Source organism: Choloepus didactylus, chromosome 2 (assembly GCF_015220235.1).
Source record: "Choloepus didactylus isolate mChoDid1 chromosome 2, mChoDid1.pri, whole genome shotgun sequence".
Taxonomy (NCBI): Eukaryota; Metazoa; Chordata; class Mammalia; order Pilosa; family Megalonychidae; genus Choloepus; species Choloepus didactylus.
The window spans coordinates 5,442,736-5,457,043 of NC_051308.1; positions in this window are offsets into that span (position 1 = coordinate 5,442,736).

Here is a 14,308-nt window from a genome sequence, read left to right on the forward strand (position 1 = left end):
TCAGACTCTACACTGCATCATGTTCTTATTTCTTTTAACTTTAGACCTTTGCTTTTAGACTCATTCTTTGTTTGGAGTAATTTTCCTCAATTTTATTTTTCTATATGCTCAAATATTGTCTATTCTTTGAATTTAGGTTCCAGTTCCATCTGTCTCCCTATCTTTTTCCAAATTTCTCTATGTATGGTTTTCTTCTTTCTCTGAATTGCTCTACAATTTCTAGTTTGAACTATGGCTCTTATTGTGATCTCTGACATATTGGTATGTTTCTTGAGTTTAACAGTATAGAAGTTCAAATTGAGGTGAGCACACACTATCGGAGGCCAAGTGTGGTCAATTGTGGATGACGAATTAGATGGTCAGAGACCTTCCCACTGGGTGACAGCCTTACTTGGATGAATTCAACACCATTTAGCTCCCTCTCCTTAAACACAGACGCACTACACACTGCGGTCGCAGCTAGGGGCGGGCACCCACGGAACCCTCTGCGCTCAGGGTTGCTTGAGGGGTACCGGCGGCAGCTCTTCCCGGAGGCGAAGGTGAGGCGGGGGACTTGGCCGAGTCCCCGGCGGAGGCGTGCAAGGTGTGGAGGGCGGCGAGAGGGGGACGCGAGACAATCTCTCTTCAGGAGGGTTGAACCAAAAAGCCTTTATTTAGGGGTGAGTACAAGTTATATAGGGTGGCATAGAGGGCGGGGTCGGTGTCAGGGGTGTGGGGTCCTTACATGGCAATGCTGAGGGGATAAAGGCTAGGATTGGTTCTGAGAGGGCGCGGAGGTCGTTTGAAAAAGGGGCGGGAGTTGCTCTGGCAACGGTGCATGCGCACTGGCGGTGGCGGGAGTTGCTCTGGCAACGGGGGTGGCGGGCAAGATAAGGGGGGCGGTTTTCTCCGGCAAGCTTCCTCTAACGGTTGTATTTTGGGTGAGGGAGATGGGGCCTGTAGCCGGCTCCACTTTCTCAGGCCCGGGGGGCTGTGGAGGATATTACTGCCCATGCCCATCGCCTCCCCCAGGGGCTGACCAGGTTCCCTGGCCCCGGCCCGCCAAGTTGGAACTCAGCACCAGCAACCCGCAACACACACACTCACAATACCTTTCTCACCCATATCTTCCAGTCTCAAAAGCTGATTTTTAAAAAATTATGCCAAAAATAGCTAAGAATGGCACCATCTCTCAAGAGTGGGTTCAAATTAAGTAAGCTTTTAAAGGCCAGTGCAGGAACCAAAATATTTTTGTATTAATTTATTAGAATTATAAACATGAAGAAGATTGTACAATTGTTTTCTGACACATTCTTTTCCTGAAAAGACATGTGCTAAGCCAAGCGATAATTTGCAGGAAGTTTGGTGAGTGTGGAATCAGAATGAGTTTGGTGAATGACACAGTTTTAATATTTTGTGGCATTAGGCAAAAAAAAGCTTGGGGCATCCATTTATACTATTAGGAGCTGCCAATGGCCAGGCTATTTTGTCTTTGGGCCAAAACTCTCTCTCTTCTGACAGCAAAGATGGTACTATTGGATTTTGCCTTGGTGGTATTCCTTTTCATGTCATATCTGGGCTGAGAGAAACAATCTTACTTTAGATGATGCGTTCAATTAGATAGAAGCCAAGTTTGCAGGATTTGGAGATCTTCAGCGTATTAAAAGGTGAATTCACATATCACTGATTCATTATGCATTTATTTGAGAATACAATAATTTTCTTTATTCATCAAGTTTTGGGTATATATCACTCTTTCTGACTCAGTATTTTTTTTTCTTCACAGATTGTAAAAATGTAGAACCACATCCAATATATTTACTTGATCCCTCTTGAATACCAGAATAATTTGGGGCCTTTAATAAGCAATTAATACACACCTAATAATTAATTAATAGTTAAAATATTGACTGAGTATTTTTTGATTCATTATCTTCTCTTCACACTAAATATTCTCTAGACACATCCGTGATTGAGTCTTGAATCTTCCTAACTCCACAAAATCATCCTCCCAAACATCCCCAGTTGTGTTTCTTATTTAATGTAGGAAATAACTCTCTTGCTGTCACTTAACTATTTCTATAAACCAAGAATATACTTTTACCCTTCTGGCTCCAAACCACCATTCATCCTCTGTCTCCTGATAGCGCTCTCTCCTTTATGGATCCAGTTTCTTTCAATTTCCACATTATGAAGGAAATCTTCCCAGTATGTATAGAGAACAGAGAGATTCTAATTTCTCCCATCTTTGTTGGCTATATTCCTTTTGATTTCCAATGGGGAAAAAAGTAAATTAAAAAAAAGAAAGAAAAATTCAGAACTGAAAATAGCATAGTAAAATGCTTATAATGTTTGAGCACTCTCTCCCCCCTCCCCTTGCACGCAACGCAGTCTCTCTCTCTCTCTCTCTCTCTCTCTCTCTCTCTCTCTCTCTCTCTCGATCTCGTCATATAAGCACAGCTGAATCGTGTCTATATGAGCAGAATCAAAAAATTCAGTACACATCATAATTAACAATTATGCAGAACAAATGTGTGTATGTAGTATATGTGAAATGTTTGTGTGATTTGCAAATCACCATCCACCTTAACAATAACTAATAAACTATTTCCTTACAATTAATTCATTCCAGTTAATAGATTCTCTTAATGCAGAGAAGCATAAAGCAGTTAGAAAATTCAAAGTAAAAGCTGAAAGATTTTCTGCTCCCTCCCAGTCACCCCACACATATAATATCTTCTTCAAAGAAAACCACTGTTATCAACCTGTGATTCCTCCCAGAAAACTCTTTGTTGTTTTCTGGGATTCACATTAATTGCTTAATTTGTGGTGGTGTCATATGAATGTTTTCCCACTGTTAAAATGGAAGGTTTGTAATTTGCTTTTAGTTATACTAGTGTTTGTCTTTTTGTTATTATTTAATATACTGCTTCTATTGCTTCTGCTAGTTTTCATGGACAATACTGCCTTTCTGCTGAGACAAATGAGAAAATTATTGAACTATGTCTTTCTCTTAGTTTCCTTTTCTCTCTTTGGCTCAGAATTTTGACTGGTTTTACTCTTCTTAGCCTTATTATTTCATGCCATTCCATTTATACCTCCAAATTATATGTACCATCTTGCATTTCTTGACATCTAATTTTAGTACTGCCTATTGACTGATAATGGAGATGATGATATTGAAGCACATATGAATTTTTCCATTTTCCTTCCTCCTTCAGCTTAAAATTTGCATTATATTTTTATATTTTCAAGATTTATATTAACTTGTTAAACCTATTTTATGCAGTTCTTTAGATGTAGTGCTTTAAATAAAGTGCAATGCTTCCCACTGGTACTTTCAGTATGGTTTCTTCTTTCATTTTTTAGTTGGCTCACTTCCCTTATTGATTATTAAGATTTAAATCATGCTTGCTGTATTCCTGAGATCTTTCGTATTTGAGAATGTTTGCCTGTTAGCTTTTTATTAAGTGACTGTGTGTAATGTTCTTGGCACACATTCTTCACCCGACATTTAGTGGGTTTTGATTCATTTTCTCTTGACTCTGAATACTTCTGTGAAGACCTCATAAATCTGTCTGATTTTCTCCCCCTTGTAAGAAATCTGCTCCCCACAACTCCAGCAGGCCTGAAGAATTCTTTCCTTTTCCTTTAAACTCCACAACAGTCAGGAGATATCTGGGTGAAATGATCCTCCTATGTCATTATTTTCTCAAACTTGGGGTCTCTTTCAATCTGCAGATTGAATTCTTTATTTCAGGGAAATTTTCTTCTTAATATTTTGGAATATATGTTCTCTTCCATTTGTTGGGTTACTAATTGGTCTTTTATTTTTCATCTTTATCTGTCTTTCTTAGCTATATACTTCTCTATGTTTGTTTTAATTGTTCCTCTCTTGTTCATCTCCATTGTCTGTAATTACTTCATGCACTGCTGTTGTGCAGTGTTTCATTTTGAGTTTTGTTCCTCTTGTTTATTGTGGATTCTAATTTGTTCATCATTTATGTAATACTATAATTTTAGTGTTTATTTTTTAATTTACTCTGATACCTCTTTTCATAAAAATATCATTCTATTGTTTCAGGATTTCATTTACTTATTTTCAAGTTATTTTATATGATGACACACTTCTGACACTTTTTTTGTTTGTTTGTTTGTTTTTTGGGGGAGGAGGGGTGCTCTCCCAGACTAAATTTTTTTATTTGATCTATTTGTGTTTTCTCCTTCCTCTTTCCCTCCCTCCCTCACTTCCTGCCTCCTTTCCTTCCTTCCTTCCTTCCTTCCTTCCTTCCTTCCTTCCACTTCTTGCTCCCTCTCTTCCTTTCTCCCATTTTTCTATGTACTGCCAATATTCCAAATGTATTTATTTAGATGCAGTGTCATATATTTCCTTCTTCTATATGATAATGTGGCTCTGTCTAAACTCTTTTTTCTTTTTTATTGCTGTAGAGTGGATGAGTATGTTGTGACTCTTTTTTTCACCTCCTGCAAGACAACAAGAGGTTTGGGTTTTCTGTGGCTAACACAGGGAGGTGGACAGAGGTGTGGGTAAGTCTAGGCCTCTTCTGTCATGTCCTATGCCCAGCCAGACCCACTTTTCTGGTCTTGCTACACATCTGTGTGCTTTATTCAGAGATGCATGCAGCCTCTGCAGACAGGTCCTCTTTGAAGACTTTGCTTTAACATGGCAGCTTCATTGCTTTAGCTTCCATCAGAATATCATCCTGAAGATATGCCCTTAACCATTCCCCTTTCTTCCCCCAACAATGCTTCCACTCTAAGGAGCACAGTGGAAATAAAATTGAAAGGACAATTCCACTTGTGACTTTCAGTTTGTGCCACCTAAGGGCCTCTTAGAAGTTCTTGGTTTATCTTCCATTTGGCTATTTTCCTATTTATTACTGGAGAAAATTAGGTCTGGATGAATATAAGACGTCAGTGTTTCTTCCCCTGCTTTCATCTAGTAGGAAGACCAAAATGGGTGAGCCACAATGGGTGTGCACTTGAGTATGTGTATGTACAAGTCTGTCTTGGGGGCACATGGTGGGGTTAATATATCTCTATTGCCTTAGGTTTCATCCTTAGGGTTTCCAAATATAACACAGGACCCCTGGTTAAACTGGAATTTCAGATAACCAACGAAAAATGTTTTCTTATGAGTAAGTCCCAGTTATTGCATGGGATGTGCTTACACTAAAACATGATTGTTTATCTTAAATTTAAATATAACTAGGTGTCCTGTGTTCAATTGCCTGACTAAATCTGGAAGCCCGACTACAGCCTCTTCCTTCATCTGTGTATCCTTGCTGGGGGTTATTTATGAGATACTTTAGGACTTTGCTTACTCTCCTCCCAACATGATTTTGCAGAAAATAGAATTAGAAACAGCATATAATTGCACCAAAGCAAGTCATGGGGATGTTTTGAAACTTCCAGGTCATTCACAAGACCCAAATTTTGTTTTAGTTTGACTACAGCTGGACTATTTTACCTGATTTCACTTTATTACTATTTGTGATTAATGTAATTAGTTTCAGAAGAGGAGAGATTTTGATGTCTGCATTCTGTTTGCAAAAATGCATGTTTTACTACAAATGTGAGATATGTTGAAAATGACAGTTTCTTATATGTAAATTCTAGGAAATGTGTTTATATAAAAACATTTTTATATCAGGGAAGGCAATAAGGATTTTGTTTTAAATTATTTAAAAAGCAGCATTTGATAATTAATGTAGGCTAAGGATGACTGGAGAATATATTGAAAGAAAAAATATGCTTTTTGATCTAAGAGAAAACACTTTCAAAGTGGTATAATGGTGGTAATCCTCATCCAACACCTTAATTTTATTGATATATAGAAGGAGTTGGGTAAATATCAGTTCCTTTGTTTTTTCTTTCCTTCATCTCCTCCTCTGACCACCACCTCTCTCCAACATTGGAATAATTTTGCCTGGCTGTTGTTTGAAGGAGGTGATGAAGTTCTATGCAGCCTAAAATATTCCATGTCGAATTTATTTCTAAGGCAAAGAAATCACTGGTTGAAAGACTGAAACTCATAAATTGGACTGTTGATGCTAGAAAAAAGGATGGAGTGTTCAAAATGAATTCATTATTCAAAGAAGTAAATTTATCTGTTTAAATATTAAATAACTTTTGTTCATTGAAATGTGTAGATGAATAATACATATGGTTTCATATTACCCAGTGATTTTCAATACATCTGAATAACATTCTTTAACTCCTGCTAGCTCTACATGGAATACATTAACATTAGAAGAATCTTTTTTTTCCTCTCAATCTGGATAGTTATTGCAACAAAAAAACTATTCCAATAAGACTTGATGAAGGGTTGACCATTAGGGTATAATTGAAACTCTATTGTAATTAAATATTATCCGTGAGTTCCTTAATGCTCTGGATTCTGAATAATTAAATGTTACACCTAATTGATTAACGTCCATCCACAGCACATAAACAGCCTAATAATCAGTGGTAAGCTCACTTAAGATGAGTAATATTATTTTATTGTCTGTGGATAAACTGACCCTCTTAAAATGAACCATCCGTTCTTTAAATCAGATAGGACAGCCAAGACACACAGTAATAATGCTTGTTCTGGCTATTAAAATCAATGAAGTTAATTTAAAAACAAAAAAGACACCTTTGCTGAGTTGAATAAAAAGTGAATTTAAAATAATCAAATGACCGAAAACCTTTATTTATTTCACTGTGAGTTAAAAAATATCAAGATATTAAGAAATTACAAAGTAGACATCATTGTGAGACTGTTTTATTGACTTAGTGTTTTGAAATTCCTGTTTTTCTCCAATCAATATAATGGGCTTCTCAATGAATTACTTAGATTAAAGAGATAGTCTCTGCTGAATGGCAGTTGGTACTTATCCATGCTAAAAAATAAGAGTGATTATCAGCACATACTTAATTTTGAATATAAACATGGACATCTCTATTTCTATGCTTAATATACTTATGGATATGGATGTTAATACAGCTATGAATTACGAGTGTGTCAAATGAATCAAATCTATTTTAAACATATACTGCTTTAAAAATACTATAATGTCTGGTCTACTTAAATACTTGGGTTGGGGAATCATTCTCACCAAGAGGAATGAAAGGGATTCATTATTAGCACTAGAGGCAGACAGAATAACTTGAAGTGTACAGTATAAAAGGACAGTGGACTCAGTTGTCAGTATATTAACTGGTCTTTTCTAGTGAGTGGTCACCACCTGGTACTTTCTAAGGAAGTCAAGACTTTAGGTCCGTATTGTAGACTGGTTGTGAAGAGGCAGGGAAAAGGCCATCAATATGAATTCAAGACTGTGACAAAGAGTTACATGATGAAGCCAATGTGCTAACTTTCTATACAAATGTGTAAACTCTAGGATTAGAATCAAAAGAGAATTTTTCTAGAGAAAGGAATATAATTAGTCTTTGTAATTAATTTTGTTTTCTCTTCTCTCCTTGGCATATTATATTTTATTATTATATGTAATTGAGTTAATTTAACTTGTTAACTGCATGTCTTTATAATTTAGACTTTTCAGAGTGTTTGAGTGTTTAATAATGTCTTCTATGAAGTCATGCAGTTTGTGTAAAAATCTTGTTTGTGTCACAATTTAGAAATATTATCCCAAATTGGAAAAAGACAAAGGGCTGTTTGGTTAAAACTTTGATTTCTATTCTAGGATATTTTCTAACTTGCCTTTTTGAATAAAAGCAGGTTTTCTGATTTACAATCTTTATGGTTAGAGATTAATGTATAGAAATGTATAAGCTGCTATGATTTTATAGCCTGGTACAGAAAACTTACAAAGGTGTTATGGTTTTATTGCTCTGCAGAAATATATCCAGTTTTACATTTAATTTAGCTTTCTCATTTAGACATTCCTTTACTATTTGGCTGTGTTCCTGAAACATCCTTCTACCCAGATCTCTTGTCTTTCCTATTGTTTCCCATATCAATGCGCTAAAAAAAACTTTGAAATGATTGATAATATGTTTAAAAACAATTATGTCAGAAGTCTTGATAAATGGTTACAGAAAATAGTTGCCATTGATTTGTGACAAACAGAAGCTGACAGAAGAGAACTGCCACAAGATTGTACCATACATAGACCCACCTATTCACATGTGAGCTCGTGTGTTGTCTCCCCTTATCCTTGATGAACTGTGCACATTCCTACCTAGAGCCAAACTTTCTACTTATGCACTAGATACCAACCTTATGGTTTATTCAATGAAAGTTGTACATCAAGTTTCCCTTTCCTCAATCTCGTATCACCAATTTTTCTCTCTTAAAAGTATCATCACCATCAGCATATAAACATGCACAATTTCTCCCATCTTAAAAATAAGGAAAAAAAAACCCAAACAACTCCCTTTCTTTGCCTCTCATCTCAGTCTTCCTGATATTCAATTTATTTTCTGTCTTTTACAGCAAGACTTATAAATGAGTTTTCTATACATCTTGTATTGGATTCTTCTCTCTCCCTACCACCACCTCACTGAAATTGCTCTCGCCAGGCAATGACCTTTACATAGCTAAATTCAGTGGTTAATTCTGGTCCTCTTCTTATTTTAATACAGTTGATCACTGTTGCCTCCTTGAAAACCCTTCTTTTGTTTTCTCTTTTCTTCCTGACCTCACTGATTACTTCTTGGACTCCTTCTCATCTCCTCAGCCTCTAAGCACTGGAATGCCCTAGGGCATGGGCTTGGGTCTCTTGCTTTTCTAATTACTTGGATTCCGCTAGTGATCTCATCCAGTCTCATGGCAGTAAATATTTTTGTGCAGATGATTCTCATCTCCAGCCCCATCTTCTTGTGTAAGCTTTGAACTCTTACAGTCCACAGCCTACTTGACATCTTTGGTATCAATGTTTTATATATTCATATTTTTATCCTCTGTTTCATCCTGCTGAAATGCAAACCTTATGAGTGCAAGATTTTTGTCCATTGTTTTATTTACTTGAAAAGTACCTGACTGGCATATTGGATGCTACCTTTTTTATATGACTTGACAAACTGGCTGATTGAAGGAATGCTTATTTTCATTTCCCACTTATCTTACGGATAGCAGCGCATAAGCATATTTATAGAATGCAAATAAAGCAACTGAAATTGCGTAGAGATGCTGCTTTGCAGGAGGAAGCTTTTTAGTAAGTACTGTTCTTTATGTCAGAAAAACTAGGTCTTCCTTATTTCTTCTATAGAGCTCGTAGATTAACCACCAGCCCCAGTTATATTCTTTGGGAAGATTCTAGCATATTTGAAGCATTATAAAAATTTGAGAAATAATATATATGCTAATTGATAGTATAATCACTCTTAAAAATAGTGGCTGAAATAAAAAGATTTTCCTATGATAGTTTCTTGTGTAACACTAATACATGTAACAATTAAGGATGAGCAAGTTTTACAGGAATACTGCTTCTTCTTTATTTGCTTATAAAAATGTGTTACATCCTACAAATTTAAATGTGGCTCATTTTCTCTCTGTAATTTCAAAATTATCTAACAGTGCTACTTATGTATTTACACATATCATGGTATTTAGCCCCTGTATTAGTTAGGGTTCTCTAGGGAAACAGAATCAACAAGAGATATCTATGAATATAATATTTTATAAAAGTGTCTCATGCAACTGTGGGGATGCATGAGTCCAGATTCTGTAGGGCAGGCAACAAACTGACAACTCCAGTGAAGGTGTTCAATGAACTCCTCAGGCAGCAAACTGGCAACTCCGATGAAGGTGTTTGATGAACTCCTCAGGAGACGCTTTGCTGGCTAGCCAAAGAAGTGATGGTCCTCTCTCTGTCTTCTTTAAAAGTCTTCAACTGATCGGATTAAATCCAGCTGATTGCCTTCTCTCATTGTGGAAGACATGCCCTTTAGTGATGTAATCAGTCACAGCGGCAGCCAACTGACTGATGATTTAATAAACCAGCCTTCTGGGTTATTAACCAGCCACAAATGTCCTTCATTAACAGTTAGGCCAGTGCTTGCTTGACCAGACAGCTGGGTACCATCACCTGTGGCCAAGTTGACACATGAACCTAACCATCACAGCCCCTTTTGAAAATAAAATGAAATATAAGAAAATCCATTTCCTGAAAACAAAGAGAAAAAACTCCAAGTGTCCATCAACCAATGAATGGATAAATAAAAGGTGGTCTATACATACAATGGAATATTATTCAGCTGTAAAAAGGAATGGAGTCCGATACATGTGACAACATGGAAGAAAGTGGAAGAGATCGTGTTGAGCGAAATAAGCGAGACATAAAAGGACAAATATTGTATGATGTCACTGATATGAAATAATTAGAATAAGCTAACTTATAGACTCAGAATTTAGAATTTAGGTTACCAAGGGATGAGGGGGAGATAGGGAATGGGAAGTTAAGGCTTAAAGTGTGCAGGGTTCCTATTTGGAATGATAGAAATGTTCAGGTAATGAGTGGTGGTGAGGGTAGCACAACATTGCAAATGCAATTAATAGCCCTGATATGAATTTCTGAATATAATGATTAAAAGGGGAAATGTTAAATTGTATATATGGTAACAGAATAAAAATTTAACAAAAAATCCATTGAACTACACTACACAGTGAACCCTAAGTTAAACCTTGGACTTTAATTAATAGTGAAATTATAAAAATGTGCTGTCATCAATTATAACAAATTTACACACCAGTGCAAGGTGTTGGTATTGGGGTGTGTGTGGGAATCCTGTTTTTCCTGTATGATTGTTCTATAAACCCATAACTTCTCTAATAGAAACAAACATACAAACAAATAAAAATAACTCCACCATGGTAGGGAGCTACTCGTTAATGACCTACGCAGGATAAGCTACCACACTTCTTAAAACTTACTGCCCTTTCTATTCATCTTGCACTCATTATTGAATGAAAGTTATTACAATTTGTACTTTGATGCCTGTAATCAACTAGTGGGGTGATTGGCTGAGGGCAGTTATGGGTTCTTACCCCAGCATCTGGCAATGTCCTGAGGTTATTATTGAGAGTGATCGGTTTGTAAGGACGGCAAAGAGATCATACTACTAACCCTGTAATCAATTATTATTTCCCATTTTATTCATAAAATAAACTCAAGTTGTTTGGTGTTGGGGGTGGTTGATAATATGTACTTTAATATGTTTGTCACTACTGGATAGAACCTATCCAAGAAACAATTCATGATAAGAATTTGAAAAGAAATTTATTTTAACAGTCTTACTGGGTGGATTAAAATCTTTAGAAACACATGTTTTATAAAGTAAAGAAAAATTGACTTTAAAGAAACAGTGGCTATTTAAAAAATGAATCTGGGATACAATTTTTAAAACATCAGTAAGGAGTATAATAACCAGAATAAAAAAGATAAAGTGTTTGAAAATGTTTTAAATATATCTAAAACAATTTAGAAGACAGCAGTGAGTCTCCAAATGAATCACATATGGCTTTTACATTTCTTTCATGTGTCTCTCAGCCAAAGACCTGTTGCTTCAAAGTAAAGACTGAAGTTTAAACTGTAAACTCCCTCTGTTGTAATTGCCCTGAAGGAGTTGTTCTAAAGGAGGCAGAGGAAGGCAATCTCGATTTCCCAGAAGTCTGAAGCAATGCCGTTATGCTCTGGTGAAAGTCATATTGTTTTCTAAGTCTGTAGTCTCTTTAATGGAGCCTCTGGGGGCTTTATGCATCATTCTGCTTCCCATAAGGTTCAGGGACAAGATTTGCATTAAGTAATATTGAATACATATTGAGACACAGTATTCTTAGGAACTATGTAAAACTTTTAGAGGCAGTAATAGTATCCAAAATGAGTATAAAGTATACAATCTGAGAAAGGCTGAGATCAGATTTCCACAAATCTGTTACATTGATTTGTAAAAGGTGATGTTCTTTGACATAGTGCTAATTTAAAGTCTCATGGTTTCTTCCTTCTGTTCCCACATGTTTAGGACTTCTCTATTGGAAAGGGCTTAGTGAGATCTGCAAAGCTGGAGGCTTGACTCTCAGAAACTCCCTGTGTGAACCTCTGTCCTTTCACTTACACCAATATTTGGTTGGAGGTCTCTCTCCAGGACAACGTGAGCTACTTACAGGCAAGGCCATGACTTAACCTATTTCTGTGGCTTCAGCTCTTTTGCTGTGTCTCAGATGTAGTAAGCCTGCAAATATTTGAAAAATAACATTGGAGATTAAAAATGTCCACTTGGTTTAATTGTTTGTTGAAGTATGCTCTATTCCATATCATATATGAAAATATTAAATAAGATCGTAAGAGCCTGATCCCCTGCTTTTTTTTTTTTCCAAACAAATTTTGGAATGTCCTTTATTTTGAAAACCTCATTATTCTAAAAAATAAAAATTCACAGATTTCCTGGAGAATAGTATCTACAGTGCAGTATATAGGAAGGATGCTGAATTGGGGGAAAAGGTATAAGTAAATGACATTGTTTTTCCCCATCTAATTCCTACTCATTCTGCTCAAAAACATCCATTAGATATGGTCTTTGTTCTAGTTTGCTAATGCTGCCAGAATGCGAAACACCAGAAATGGATTGGCTTTTATAAAAGGGGATTTATTTGGTTACACAGTTACAGTCTTAAGGCCATAAAGTGTCCAAGGTAACACATTAGCAGTCGGGTGCCTTCACTGGAGGATGGCCAATGGTGTCCAGAAAACCTCTGTTAGCTGGGAAGGCACGTGGCTGGCGTCTGCTCCAAAGTTCTGGTTTCAAAATGGCTTTCTCCTAGGATGTTCGTCTCTAGGCTGCAGTTCCTCAAAAATGTCACTCTTAGTTGCTCTTGGGGCGTTTTTCCTCTCACAGCTTCTCTGGAGCAAAAGTCTGCTTTCAACAGCTATCTTCAAACTGTCCCATCATCTGCAGCTCCTCTCTCAGTTCCTGTGCATTCTTCAAAGTGTCCCTCTTGGCTGCAGCTCCTCTTCAAAATGTCACTCACAGCTGCACTGAGTTCCTTCTGCCAGTCAGCTCATTTATATGGCTCCACTGATCAAGGCCCACCCAATGGGCAGGCCAACACTCCATGGAAATTATCCAATCAGAGTCATCACCCACAGCTCGGTGGGGCTCATTCCAAAGAAACACTCAAAGAAATCTAATCAACACTGATATCGTCTGCCCAGACAAGACTACATCAAAGATAATGACGTTTGGGGGGCACAATGTATTCAAACTGGCACAGTATTTCTCTTTTCTTCACAAAAACAATATTTGGAAATTCGTATGTCAAGCTAATTTGCCATGAGGAATATAAAGCCCTTTAATGGGGTGTCCAAGTCCCCATGGGGAATTTTTTTTTAAACATACATCATATGGTACAATCTGTTACAGCCTACAAGTAGAGGAGGGGGGAAAAAGATCTGTAGGGAACAGGAACAAAAGTCCTCAATTGAGATTTCTGAGATATGAACTACAAATAACAAAAAATGGCACAGCCAAAGCCTGGAAATACCTTCCCTCCTGCCCTAAATCGTAATCCAGGATATAATAAATTTTATGCTTTCCTTTTTAACTGTTTAGCAAGTTAGTAAATTCAGGGAAGGAAAAAAAAAGCAACCTTTTCTGAGATGATTAAATTGCCATTCAGATTCTGTATTTTAATCCAACCTGCTGGTGATTTAATTTACAGATTTCAATGAAAATGTATGTATGTTCAAATATTTTAGGACATTAATGTATCGACCACTGTTTAATTTTGGAATGTGCCTACTTGCTTGACACAATATTTTACCATCTCAACAAATGTTTACCCTTTTTTTCACTTGACTGAAGAGAAATAAGTTTCACATTGCTTCATTCACCTTCTTATGTGCATATGCTGGAAAAAATTGGATGTTAAAAAAACACACACAAAACAACTTCCTCATGTTCCTTTCTACTACATCTAAATCTGTTTACCAATTCAAAGCTGCTAAAAAAAAAAAATCTTTCATTTTCCTGCTAAATCAATTGGATAGCTGGAAACCAAACTGTAATATAACAGGAAAAAAATATCAATTAGTCTTCATGATAGAACATACATGAGAATGTAAAAAATTGTTCTGCTCTTTATGCTGGTTTTCGTTCTTCCTTTATCTTCCTTTTTAAAAGGCTTTCCTCTTTTAAGCTGATAATTTTTATAGTTATATAACAGTTCTAATATTCTGTGACATTTTGTATTGTGACACTATACATGAAATTGTCATCGGACTGACACCCTGTGCTATTTATTCCTTAATTACAACTGTTAACACTGTAGAGAAGTGTGCTAGTCTGCCAACACATATTAACA